The sequence below is a fragment of the Thermobia domestica genome, chromosome 7 (genome assembly GCF_964235325.1).
Source record: "Thermobia domestica chromosome 7, izTheDome1.hap1.1, whole genome shotgun sequence".
Lineage (NCBI taxonomy): Eukaryota > Metazoa > Arthropoda > Insecta > Zygentoma > Lepismatidae > Thermobia > Thermobia domestica.
This window is the reverse complement of record NC_137460.1, coordinates 149,419,283-149,434,056: the sequence shown is the minus strand read 5'-3', so window position 1 is coordinate 149,434,056 and position 14,774 is coordinate 149,419,283.

Genomic DNA, 14,774 nt, shown 5'->3' with positions numbered 1-14,774 from the left:
ATACAAAATTTTAAATACCAAACCTTTCGAAATAGCACAAAACCACTGTAACTCAATTATTCTTGCAAGAAAACTTTTCGATTAAAATTATAATAATTTTATTTCAGTTAATAAGAGAATTCAAGAGTCGATGAAACATTTGTCAGCGTTAGTTATTGTTATTAATGTGTAGTTGTAGTTACACAACTTTTTCAAAGATGAAGTTACACGTTCTTATTTCAGCTTATCATGTTTGTAAACGAATTGAAATTTTCAGTACCAGGTGAGATATTTTACCTGTGTACTTTATATTATATGCTTGAAATGCTTGAAATCATTGTTATATCATATTTAATGAAGAATAGGAATATAGTGAGTATCATTAATGCATTTTCTCGTAGGTATACGTCGGCATTGTGAATATGGAAGAATATATTGTATAGAAATAAATATTGTGACGCTGGATTAAGTATGCACTTATATGTTGTAGAAATGATATTACTTGCTTTATGGAGACGTGCATTTTATAATTTGTCATCTATTTATTGCCACGTATTGCCGGAAATACGTATAAGGATTGTTAATGAGAATTTAAACTTGAGTACGACTACTATAGTAATCGGATTCAATGAGAACAGCCTGTGAACATCTATCTAGCGACTATATCTTCTAAATATTATTTATGTAAAGTCATTAATCTTTTTCTAACATTAACGCTTTGAATTTTAGGATTTAGGATTTATTTTTTGGGCTTTCGTCATCTATGGCTATGTTAGCCCGTCACGGATGAGGGATGACGTCCCTCGGCGAGCACACTATCAGGGGAAAGGGAAGGTAGAAAGGATTGAGGAAAAAAGGAAGTGGCCTGGGACCTATAAGTTAGGTGTCACCCCGGCATTTGCCTGGTGTGAATAAGGAAAACCCAGGAAAACCTCATTCAGGATGGCTGACCTGAGAAAGCTTTTTACATTTTTTCGACCGAGTGCCCCAACCAGGAATCGAATCTGGAACCGCTCACACCGAATGGGAGAAGGTTAGCGACTACGCTACTCGAGACCACACCGCTTTGAATTTATTTTGCAGACTATTGAGATAATTTTAAAAAGAGGAAAGAGTACATTACGTATAAATATTCCATCATCTACTTGTATATTTTAAGCAGTTTGTTGGAGAGACAAAAAGTTCGAGTATCATAAATGACTAACAAATATTTCTTTCCAGAATAATTGGGCTAATTGAGATTTTATAAAGATGTTTGTTTGGTATTGACTTTTATTTTCTTTCGATCATATTTTCTAATTACCATGCCTTCTTGTACCATATGCATTCATTAATAAGAGGCTATATACGAGTTGACACAATACTTGCATGCATATAATTCAGCAAATGCAACAATTTGAACTGTGAGGCATTCACCAATTATATATCGAGAAAACAATGATGATTTGAACATTCTTAATGAGGAATTGTTTGTAATTTCTCGTTTTTCAAGATTCTGGAAATGAATTGTTTTTATTTATTTAGCTAGATTTGCTAGTTGAAGTTTAAACAAAATATTTCCCTAGAATTAGTTTGTATGCTCATCCACTAAGGTAATTTTATGAACGTAATATGCATTAACATACATAAATAACATTTTAATATTTCCAGTATTAAATATCGCTTTAATATTTGAATTATTTATCTTTCCTTATGCATCTTTTATTCTGATTTCTATATTCAAATGCATATTTAATAATTTATTGAATGAAAATATTATGAAATAAAAGTTGAATAAAGAGATAACTAAAATAATAGTGAACAGATTATGGACACAAAATTAAAAAAAAAAAAGTCAATATAAAGCAATATATTTTTATTTTGTTTTATTTGAGTATATTATTTTCAAAATGAAGTTACAATAAATAACGAATGACTGAATTTGCCTCATATTTTTTCCTATACATATCAGTGGTATTCAGTGTTATTGAAATTATATTTAGTGTTATTTAGAATGTGAATATTAAGTGCAAAAGTCAAATCTAAATACTAAAATGCCTTTAAAAAAAATGCTCTTAATAAATATGTTTTTAGTAAATAAAATCCAACAGTAAAATGGATATAAACTTCGTGTTTGTACAAAAAAGGAAGAAAATTCCCACATAGTGCAATTATTCCACGCATATATCCTCTTTCCCTCATTTCAAGAGAATACTGGAATCACTTCACGAATATAGAGTTATAATTTCTGAAGAAGACATATCTAGAATGGAATTCAAATGGACCTCAAGAATACAAAGTTTCCAAGGAAGGAATTTCGGAGGAATTTATTTCCAACAGCAAATAAAATTAAGTATAAAAGCTCCCTAATATTTTATACTACAGGTGAAAAATAATTGCTGAATTTCCACACTTTCTATACACCCATGCTCCTCAGTGAAACCCATTATCAATGACCATATTCCATCTGATGAAGTATAATGCGAAAGAATTTATATATATATATATATATATATATATATATATATATATATATATATATATATATATATATATATATATATATATATATATATATATATATATATATATATATATATATATATTTTGTGGTTAGTGTATTACTTCAAATTTTAATGGTACATAGTTGTTTCAAAAACAGTGTTGCCAGTGTCAGTTGATAACATTACTTAACAGTGTTGCCAGTCATATTAAACTTTGAAACAAGATACTACTTTTGAAAACTGCAATGTTTTACGGATAGAGTTCTTACTGTTACTTAGTATCTTACTAAGGATATTATTCACCATGTCGGAACGCCATATATACACAGAGTGATTTGAAAAAACGAGAAATTTTGAAAATCAAATAATTTCATGAAAACATTTTTTTAATTATTTCTCTCATTTAATAGTAAAAATAATATTTTAGAATACATACAATACAATTTATTTTTTTAAGATGACATCTTGCAGGTGAGTTCCTTCTCTACGCAAACTTTCCTGTAATCTCTTCGTTACGTTGTTCATGGTTTGACGTAACATTTCAATTGGAATTGCTTCTCGGATTTTAGTCTTCGAGTACTTGAACTATGCAACTGTTAAGATGATGAGTGAAGACGGATTGACCGACGTGGACTTCATATGACAGCATCTCGAACAGTTTGGATATTGTCTGGTGTACGAACGGTTCGCACACGGTCTGGAAATTTCGTTTTCACTGCCGAACCAGTTTGCTCGGAATTACGTAATCTCTTCGTAATAGCATGTACTGATGAAACATGATCGTGGCGTCCTAAATTAAAATTATTGCGGAATTCTTTACGTGCCCTCCACACTGTCATTGTTCTTGTAAAACGCTTTGATCGCGAAAACACCTTGCGCACCATTTCAAGCTTTTATGATAACTAAAGCAGGCAGGGTGTCGTTGACAGGCTGGCGTACGTTATTCAAACGCTCATTATTGCCAACACAATAACCGCTTTCCTAGTTACATATGTTTTTTTTTTTTTTTTTCAACTAAGACAATCTAAGGAAAAAATCCATTTTAATATATTTGTTTTATAGTCAACAAAATAGAACTTTCAGTATGTTGGTGAAAACTGATGTGAAACCAATTCCTTTTAGTCGTCGTAACCAGCAAAACAAAGCTTCCATTCATTCCAATTCTATTTTCATCGTACTAGGTGCAGCCAAGACGAACATACGCCAGTCGACAGTATTGCTAATCGCAGTTTATTTAAACTAAAACACTTTTTATATGAATGGTGTTTATGATTTTTTTTCATTTACATTTACATTTAGTTAGTTAGCAATATTTACATGTTTGAGAAACTATAATCAGCAATCCTCTAACGAAACGTAGTTCTCCGATTTAAAAAAAAAAAAAAAAGTTCCTTGAACTGAATATTTTACATAGAGCATGGTTTCTACATTTTGATATATACAATTGCATTTGCACACCTTAAGTATTAAACAAACTACTGTCAACCCTTCGAGATTTTCCCGGTTGAAAGAACAATCCATCAGTCACCCTGAGAAACCACTCTCTCAACGAGGAGTACGCATCTATAACCAGAAGAAGGAACATCGCCTAGTTATTCTCTCCTGTGGAAACTTTATACTAAGGTTGTATTATAATACAATAGCTGTTTAACTATGATGCACTGTGAATTCAGAAGAAAATAGCATCATAAGAATATCATGGCTTGTAGAAGAATCCCTATCCACATCATCTTTGCCAGGAGATAATCCCTTGGAGCTGCTGTTACTCCTTTTCCCCTTTCGTATATAGCGTGGAAAAGTGTGAACAGTGAAAATGTGAAACTGTACAAGTGAGGCACAATCAAAAGGGCATTTCATATAAAGCCGTTAAATATATACATTTCTTAATTATTGATTTGAGATTCTAAGCTGTGAGTTTTATTACGTTTTGTGTGCTGTGTTCTATTTTTAACAATTCAAATTGCCAATAAATCTTCATTGTCCAGATAATGCTTTTTAAATTTATTTGTATGATTTGAGGATATTTCGCAATCATAATAGGTTTCATGTGTAAATTTTGAGTATTCCGAACCACGTGTAAAAAACAGTGGAAGTGTAGCCACTATTGTCTTCCAGAGGCTCAAGCTCAAAACCAGCTTACCAAAACCAGCTCTGAATCCAGATACTAAGAGTAATTTAGAGGAAATGGTTACAATACCTCTTCCTTAAGTGTCATATTTATAGATAAATATATAAATACAATACCGTCATTATCTTAAGTCTCATAAATAGTGGTGTACCGTGTTCTTTACCATATATTCCCAATGATCCAAACTACTTTCTTCAGTAAAACTAGTACACCATATACTTGACTACTATTATCCGAAAGCAAAATCCTATATCCAGTCATACTATGAAAAAAAAATGAAAAATATGAATTTATTTATGAGGGACTGTAATTATTTAGGTTTCTTAATAGATTTAGAACTCCACAGAGTTTTGTGCATATACATATTTCACGTGTTGTTTCCAGGTTAGTTCGCTTCCTATATATATATATCAATTTATCTTCGTATATCATTTACCTTCAGTATCACTATTTTCTCCTTATCATTGAAATGATTAAGACTAAGTGCTACACTTTTTAAGGAGCGAACTATAACAATGAGCTCCTTCTACTGTTTGGCATTCAGGTCATTCTGTGGTACCAAGTTCGGAGTGGCAGAAATGTAGGCTCACCGTTAAGTATCCTATTAGTATGTGCATGGTATCCTAGTATTACGTGCATTATTATGATAGCAATTTCTGTCAATTTCCATTGTTGCTAACTTTGACTTTGTTGCGGCGTTTAAATATATTCTTTCTATCGTTACCATCGCAATGAGAATTGGTTAGTTATCAACGATTTTGTGAATGATATCAAACTCAATATACAATTCACTCTTTCCTTATTTATCTATTTTTCTTTTAAGTACAAAATCATTTGTTTTAAATCATTTTACTGCCTTCATTAGTGCTTCGTGACTTCTGTACACACTTCTTTAAAACTTGCATTAATATTGAAGACTGTGGTATCATCCACTTACAAAATTGATGTGATATTGGTGTTTAGAGGTAAATAATTTATCATTGTGAAAAAAAATAGAGGACCCAAAAGAGAGCCCTCCGGTACCCTATGTTATTATTGCGTTGTTGACAAAAAAATTAAAACGTAACGAGAAGGGTATTCAAGGACTAGCATATGACATAAAACATAAAACAAACAGTATTTGAAAAATATTATTATTAATTATTATAACTATTATTAAAAAAACTAACGTGTGTCATTTCTATATGAGTATAATCTCATTCATGAAATCGTATCGTAGTATGTTTCCAAAACAATTAATTATATTAATATTTTCCTTCCGTACCAATCTACAGTATGGGTAGATATAGAATTCCAAATATATGTTTCAATGGACGCCTATCTAATATTTTGAAAGTGACGTGAAGAAAAAATACAGTCATCCAATAAGTAATATCGTATTTTTGCACGATAAATAACTTACGTGAGGAAAGAACGATAAATAACTTACCTGAAACATTACCGTTAGTCAGGAAAGTAGTCTCTATTGAACTCCCAACACCATGCCACTTGTCGACTAGTTGTTCAATCCTTTGGTTAAAGAACCCAGGTCACTATTCGTTGCACATTATCATCATCTCGCAGTGTTCGCCGGAAAGATTTTGAAGGCTGCGAAAAAGACAGTAGTCTGTTGGTGCAAGATCTAGTGAAAACGCCGGGTAGGGGATTTCCAGTCACGTTCAGAATATTAGCACATGTCCTTCTTGCCGTCTGTCGGCGTGCGTTGTCACCGTGGATGAGCACATTTCCGTGATGAACCAGATCAGGATGTTTCTCCAATCCAATGCAGTTTGTAGACGTTCAAGCTGCTCACAATAGATATTTGCATTGATTTTCTGGTTACGCGGCAAAAGTTTAAAATTGGTTATCCCATGAATATCCCACCAAACACTCAATATCACTTTGCAGGAGTAGAGACCTTATTCCTGCAAAGTGATTCCTGCGCTTTTCCCTTCTTTAGATGCGCAGTGACGTTTGCGGGTAATGTTATGGTTGAGGACCAACTTTTCATTCCCTTCACCATTCTGTCCAGAAATGGCTCACGTCTGTGACTGTTGAGCAGAAAACTGCAGATATTCACTTGCTACTGCTTCGGTTGAGGCGTTAACGTACGGGGGTACCCATTTACCGAGTTTCGACATGTACCCAAGGTCCTGCAGATAATGACGAACGATCGAATAGATGACACGAAGTTCGCTGGCCAGTTCTTCAACAATTTGCATTGAATTTGCCTCCACCGCTGCTCGCAGGCCATCATTATCAAGCTGAATAGGCCTCTATTGTCATGGTTTATCGATCAGGGTAGTGCCCTCAGATCGAAATCTCTGGCACTTTCGCACATCCACAGCGTCCTGACCATATACGGCATTGAAGTTTCGTGTCGCTGTACTGGCTGAATGTCCCTTGTTGAATTCATACAGCATGACATAACATATGTAGTCTACCGTCTTTGCCATAATCAAACACAACTACAACTCTAAACCGTGGAGCACACCATTCTTCTACACACTGCTGCATAATGAAGTGCCTTATATGGTACAGCTATGGCATGTGCCATCTACTTCACTATTCGCTCGTCAGATGTCATTATTGCAGCGGTTACAGAAAAAAAATGGCATCACATAAGAGAAGTGTTAAAATTGGAACCCAGAAATTCATAACAGTATATGTTATCTGGCCTCTAAATACAAAATAAAATTGTGCGATTGCCCAAATTCATCTAGATTGATAGAAAATGCTATATGAAAGAAACAATTTTTAAAGAAGCTAGCTCAAAAGGGCATTATGTATTTTTGTACAAAGTAATATGTAATAAAGACATCAATTATATTCTTAAGCAATTCACGCTTTGCTATTTTTAAAGCAGAGCGAAACAAATACCATGTTACATCAAACAGATCTGATTTCTTTTTATCGCTAGTGACTGTGTCATCTTCGCACATTGTGATGGGTTTTCATCACCAGTCTATAGTTTTATATGCACATTTCTTAAATATAAAACTATAGATTCATGTCATAAATACGTACATCATTCGTACAGTAAGATAAATTCAGCTGCAATCAAACATGTTATCTCTTTACCTATCTCTAAAATGTATAGGATTAGCCTCAAACAGCATTTTTAAACTTTATCAGAAATTCTGTCTGGTCCATGAACTGTAACTAGGGACTTGCTATCAAATACTAAAATCAATTCTGAAATTTTTTTGACTTTGAAATTAATTTTCCTTTCTTCTCTTACTATTTTTGGACTGATGACATGTTTACTATTGAAAACAGGCCATTTTTTTTTTCAATTTTGTAAGTGAAACATATATAATAATGATTTCTCGGAACATTTTACATAACTAATTTTAAAAAAATCTCACGAGAATTTTTAGATAAGGACAAATTTTAAATAGTTTATATCCTAGGTCATACGGTTAATTAGTGAGGGATACCACAATACACTTTAGCATGAGTAATGTAATATAAAAATTATGTCGAATTCTTCAACTTATCAAGGAAAAATTTAATACTCTGTTTCAACTATTGATATAATATTGTAATATAGCTTAATGTTAGCTGTTGCTCATAAGAGATATGACAGACAATTTTCCAATTTCTGATATATTTTTATTATATTTTTTTAAAGAAAGGATCCTTCTTGTTTGTAGAGATATTTTTTGCAAATTAATTCACTTTATAACTTATTACAATTGAACAGTGAACTAATAATTGTTCTTTAGGATTGAAATATTAATTCTTATTGGAGCACCTTGCACTAAAAATATAGTGAATAAGGTTTTGCTTAATATCACTGACAAAAGAAAAAAAAACTTACTTTTCTAAAAATTTATATAGGTTAATGAAGAATTATGCTTATTTCCACATAGTAAGCTGCATTTGTATTTTCATATCTAAATTAATTTTTCATAGCTAAAATATAAATCACTTGTATTTTAATTATCTTCATATTTTAATTTTCCATTAACTATTATATCAATTTTTTTATGATTTACACATAAACATATAGTTGTAAATCAAATTAGATCTCATGGTTTAAAGCGTTTGTGCACTTCTGGATACAAAAACCTAGACTGCTTTGCAGAAATTAAGTCTAAAAAGTTGAACCTACATCTTTACGTTGCTTGGATCAGCTTACAGGGAAATTTATTTTTCCTACATTCTGACAGAGTAACATGCGTAGTCTTACAACAGCAATAGACAATCTTCTCATTGTCTCCAAGTAAATATGTAACATTAATTGGGAAATAGAATCTAATCATTACAGTTTACAAAAAGAAATATAAAAATGATATATACAGTAGGTAGATAAAAGTCAAAACGTAGCATACTGCGTGATACGGGATAATTCAAGCCTGTAAGGGACAGAACTACTTTTTAAACTGGCGCCCTAAAATTAAAATGAAATTAGTTCTGTTCTGTGACTTCTAATTTACTCTGCAGTCTAATTTATCTTTAATTGTCCAAAGATATTTTAATAGTTAAAAGACCAGATTTTTTTCTTATAAAATTGCAATTAATTTGATTTTGAGCTTAGCGTCCCGTTCGGCAGCGAGGCTATATGACACCTGGACCTACAGCTTAACGTGGGATCCGAACCATATGAGATCTCGTTGGGAATCGAACCCTGGTCTCCTACACCAAAGGCATGTACGCTATCCACATAGTCACGAGGGAGCTTAAAATTGGAATTTAAAGTATTTCAGATGAGTCGTGTCCATCTTAGAAGGAAATTTGATATGAACAAACGTCTCTTTTATAAGAGATTACTGGTTGACAGTACATTTTGACAAGTCAAAATATAGAGAAAAGATCAAATATAAGATGTGGATAAAAAATAATAGCAATGTTGTTATAATTCGTGCCTGGCCCTAATCATGATAGAGATGATCTAGGGATTTCGAATTTGATTCACGAACGCGCCCTTCTCTACATATTCACCTCATATTGTCTTACATTTCACCTATTCATGAACAAGTCCGTTAATATCGTTTGCATAGAAGTTTGCGGAGTTGGAGGAACCATCTTCAAAGCATTAATGGTCTCCTCACCACCTGCAAAACGCCTATTCTGCAAATATTTCTTCATGTTTGGGAAGCAAAAGTAATAGGACAGAGCCAGAAGGGTGAATATGGTGGGTTGAGCAAAGATTCGTAGCCACATTGGCACATAAAAGTGAATGTGTGCCGGTGTATTATCCACTAGCAGCAACAAAACTTTTGAAAGAAAATTTTCTCTCTTTGCTTTGATATCATCCCGTAATTTTTTGCAGCGTTCTTGTAATATGAAGCCCTTTTTGTAAATAATCAGTTAAAATTTCAACTTTCTGGTCCAAAACCGACGGGCAACACGACTTTTTTTTTTTTTTTTTTTTTTTTTTTTTTTTTTTGATGAATATTGGTCTTGACCTTTTTTGGGGTGGAGGACAAGATATGTTCCCACGTCTTACTCATTTTCTTTGTTTCCGTGTCAAAGAGAGAGACTCAGCGTTCATCTATAGTCAATAATCTGTTTACGAAAGCATCTTTGTCCTTATATATCCAAAATTCTTTATGCACGGATATGCGGTTGCTCAGTGGTAAAACATTCACCTCTGGTGCGTGGAGTTTCTAGTTCGATTCAGCTCACGCGAAGTGGACATTGTGGTGAACAAAGATCGTGTGCGTGGATTTACTCGAGGTTATCCCGTTTCCTCGCATGTTCTTCACTCCACCATTTCATTCATCCTCATCACTGTTCCTTTAGTCCACCTAGCATAATCGTATGACATAAAACAGTTTTCTTTTCACTTTGTGCACATTGCACATGCCGGTGTTTTGGAAAAGGTGTTAACAATCGATGAACTCACTTTGCTCATATGCAGAATGTCACATGAAACCCATACTAATGTTCACTTCCCCAGCTAAATAAATAATAGTCAGACGTCTATTTTCAAGAATTAACTACTCAACTTTTGCCACTACCCATCGTTGTCATCCTGTAAATTTGTGCAACTATATTTGAATTTTTCGTTCCAGGGCTTCGCAGTGTCAGAAGATGGACATTCCTTCCACACACATACAGCTTGTAATTCTTCATATATTGTTCAATCGATTTCCCATTGGAGGAGCCTAATTACAGATGGAGGAACCTAATCACAGCTGGGTATTCGATTGTGTCCAACATGCCGCCGCCGCCTAGTTTTCTAGCTGTAATATTATTTCAACAAAATCTATAAAGACATAAATTAGCACACCTATTACTAAGATGCTAACTATTATTGTTCATTTTTTTTAACAATAATACCCTCATCATAATAAGAGATGTGCTAAGATTTTTCTGGCTGCTTTTTGTATATAATTTCTTTTAGTGACTCGATTTTCACACTTAATTCTCCATTATTTTCGTAGTCAGAGAAGTCTAACAACAACAGTTTGGTTTTGGGAGATAACCATGGGATTGAATTCTCGATATTGTCAATATATTGATTATTTTAAAACGAAAAGTTTTAGATATAGGTGTGTATATTAATATTTGTATTCAGAGGACCTACTGTGGGTCTGAAATCAATGGTGGTATTGTGTCTATTACAAGTGTTACATTGTTAAGAAAAAAACTAAACATAAAAAACTAAAAAATAAATATCATCACCCGGTTGTTGTTTCAGAAAAGGAAAAATAAATATTTAAAGGGAGTGACGGCTGAGTTTCATAAAAGACATAAGAGAACGATGTGTGTAACAGACGGATAAATCATGAATGCTGATTCCGAATCTGCAGGGCCTGCCGGTGGCTAGTTTCGTTCTAACGGTACAGGGTGTTACATATAACAGAAGACAAAACGAATGGAAAAGTAGATTTTTCCTTAAGAAACTATAAAAATCGCGAAATCAACATGTCGAAGTGTATTGTGGAGGAATAGTAGAGGAAATATACGGTTTGACCCGGAAATAATTGCAACACAAATGGTTTTTTTGTCTATCACTTCCAAATAGCGTTGCTAATAATATATTCAAAATCCGCTTTCGTAATGCTTGGGGAAAGTCCGCCATCTTGGATTCAATATGGCGGCCACACCGAGACATCGACTCACACTTAAATGACAATATCTACTCACAGATTTAAGCTGAAAACTTCGTTCCTGCGCCATTTTCAAGATAATAGCATACCTTAAGGGATGCAAGTTTGCATGCCTCTATGTACCACCGCCATATTGAAAAATGGCGGCGATTATTAAAAATATAGTTTCTTTTTATATATTCGATAATATGACTTTTTTCTCAGGTTCCTGCTAGAAGCTAAGTAGACGCAGTATACGGATTGACCAGTAAATAATTGCAACACAAATAATTTTTGAACCAGGGTGTGTAACAAGGTGTATTTAGCTACATATTAAAAATCTTCTACTCACCACCTTGGGGAAAGTCCTCCGAAATTTCGTTGAAATATGACTTCTGAGATTTCGTTCAGATGTCGCTACAGATCGCGATAATCCATCATTGAAATGAAAGAAGATGTGAAAAATTGCTCAAAATTACGATATTTCTTCAGTCCTTGTTATGGTTAACGCTACATGTCTATTTGAAAGGCAAGAATTAAAACAGTGTAGCAACCTCTTCACTGAAAAAAATGTCCTCGTCTTTACAAAGTTTACACAGTTTTCCACATTATCACAAGTTTCTTCCAGGCAATTGTCACTAATTTATATTAGTAATAGAGCACGTTTCTGGCATGAATACTTCATGTCTCTATTGTTTTCATGTATGTGTATATATAATGGATAACAATTAAAACAGTGTAGCTATCTAATCATTAAAATGAATGATCATCTTCATAAAATTCTAGAATTTCTTTACACATTGCACAAGTTTCTCTCACATAATGCCCACATTCAATGTACAAACTACATCTACTTTGCACCGCATACGTGTATGTTCATACCTTATATGCATATTCAATACATAAAAACTACGTTAATAACTAAAACTAATAATTTTCATTTTCAAAAACTTCAGTTTTGTCTCACATTATCAAAATATTTAACCAGAAACTGGTCACAAATTGATGTACAAAACTGTCCATACTCCTTGCATCAACACACCATACTGACATAGTTTTCTGCGGATATGTATATTTAGTAAATGGCAAATAAGCAGCACACCAACCAGCATAGAGATATTTCATTGAAGAGGATGAGTAGGGATGCAGTGATACTAAAAAAAAAAAAAATAAAATAAAATAAAATAAAATAAATAAAATACTTGATTTCTTAACATTATGTCAGCCGTTCCGAACTGAAGAGGAATTTATTAATATTACGAACGGTTTAACTGCCCAAGGTCGTGTCAATGTTGATAAAGCAAAATGTATTGGACAAAATATTTTACTGAAAATGAAGGAAAAAACGTCAGACTTGTTCATATTTTCGAAGAAGGATAAAGCCATTACAATGGCAAACAAGAAATCCATACATACAATTACCAGATCAATCAGTATGGAACATAACAAGCTTTTCCAAAGATTAGCAATTGTTGCTACGAGAGGAAACATGAATCTAGAAGACGTTTTCTCCTATGAGCTTTGTTCTGTTCCAAGAACTTTATTTGAAGATTATGAGAATCTACGACTAGCAAATAAATCAGCACTGGCTAATGCTTTATGGAAAATGACAAGTTAACCTTCAAATACACCAACGTCTTGTAAATATATGATTGACGGTGGGTGGTTGCTCCACCAGGTCAATTGGCCAGTGAATCATACATTCAAAACAGTATTTGAGTCCTACGTTTCTTACATGAAGACACACTTCAGTGACGCTTCAGTTATTTTCGATGGTTACATTAGTGGTCCATCGATAAAGGATTGCACACACCTAAGGAGAACTAGAGGTTTGAGCGCTCCTGAAGTGCTCCTTTCTCCAGAAATGAAACTTTCTATGAAAAGGGAGAGACTAATTCGAAAATTGGGTTTGGAGCTTTCTGCTGTTGGATTTCAAGTTTTGTATTCAGACAGGGATGCTGACACACTGATAGTCAACACAGCTATTCAAGAATCACGAAACCAAGATACTTGTGTTGTTGGAAATGATACTGATCTGCTCATTCTTCTCCTAAGTCTATCACCGTCAAACAAGAATGCTTTGTTTTATAAAACAGAAACTAGGCTTTGGGACATTAAATCTACGAAAACAGACCTTGGCGAACTCTGTAACAATCTTCTATGTATCCATATATTTCTTGGTTGTGATACAACATCACGATTTTTTGGAAAAGGAAAACAAATGGCATTACAACTAGCTAATTCCGATGAGGCCTTTCAGAAATCCATCTCTATTTTTAATTCTAAAAATGCCTTTAAAGAAGAAATTATTCGTGCTGGAGAACAGGCAACAGCAAGGCTGTACAAATGCAAGGAATATTAATCTCTTGTTGCTTTAAGAATAAGAATGTTTTCTAGCAAAATCATTACAGCAACAGATTTTGTACGACCAGAAAACCTTCCCCCTACTCCTGATGCACTTAAATATCATTCTCTGCGTGTTTACTACCAAATCATGGAATGGAAGAGTCTATCCTCTCAAATGGGACCAGAAGTTTGGGGATGGCGACTACATAAGGGAATATATTTTCCAGTGATGATGGACAGGAAACCTGCTCCTGATAATATACTGGAAATCATTCATTGTAATTGTCATGGAAATTGTATAAGCATGAAGTGTTCTTGCAAGAAGTATGGTCTGTTTTGTACATCATTTTGTGGACAGTGTCTGGGACAAACTTGTGATAATGTAGAAAGAGAATCAGAACATTCTGACAATGAAGACGACTTGTTTTAGTAATTAGGTTGGTGTGCTGCTTATTTGCCATTTACTAAATATACATATCCGCAGAAAACTATGTCAGTATGGTGTGTTGATGCAAGGAGTATGGACAGTTTTGTACATCAATTTGTGACCAGTTTCTGGTTAAATATTTTGATAATGTGAGACAAAACTGAAGTTTTTGAAAATGAAAATTATTAGTTTTAGCTATTAATGTAGTTTTTATGTATTGAATATGCATATAAGGTATGAACATACACGTATGCGGTGCAAAGTAGATGTAGTTTGTACATTGAATGTGGGTATTATGTGAGAGAAACTGGTGCAATGTGTAAAGAAATTCTAGAATTTTATGAAGATGATCATTCATTTTAATGATTAGATAGCTACACTGTTTTAAT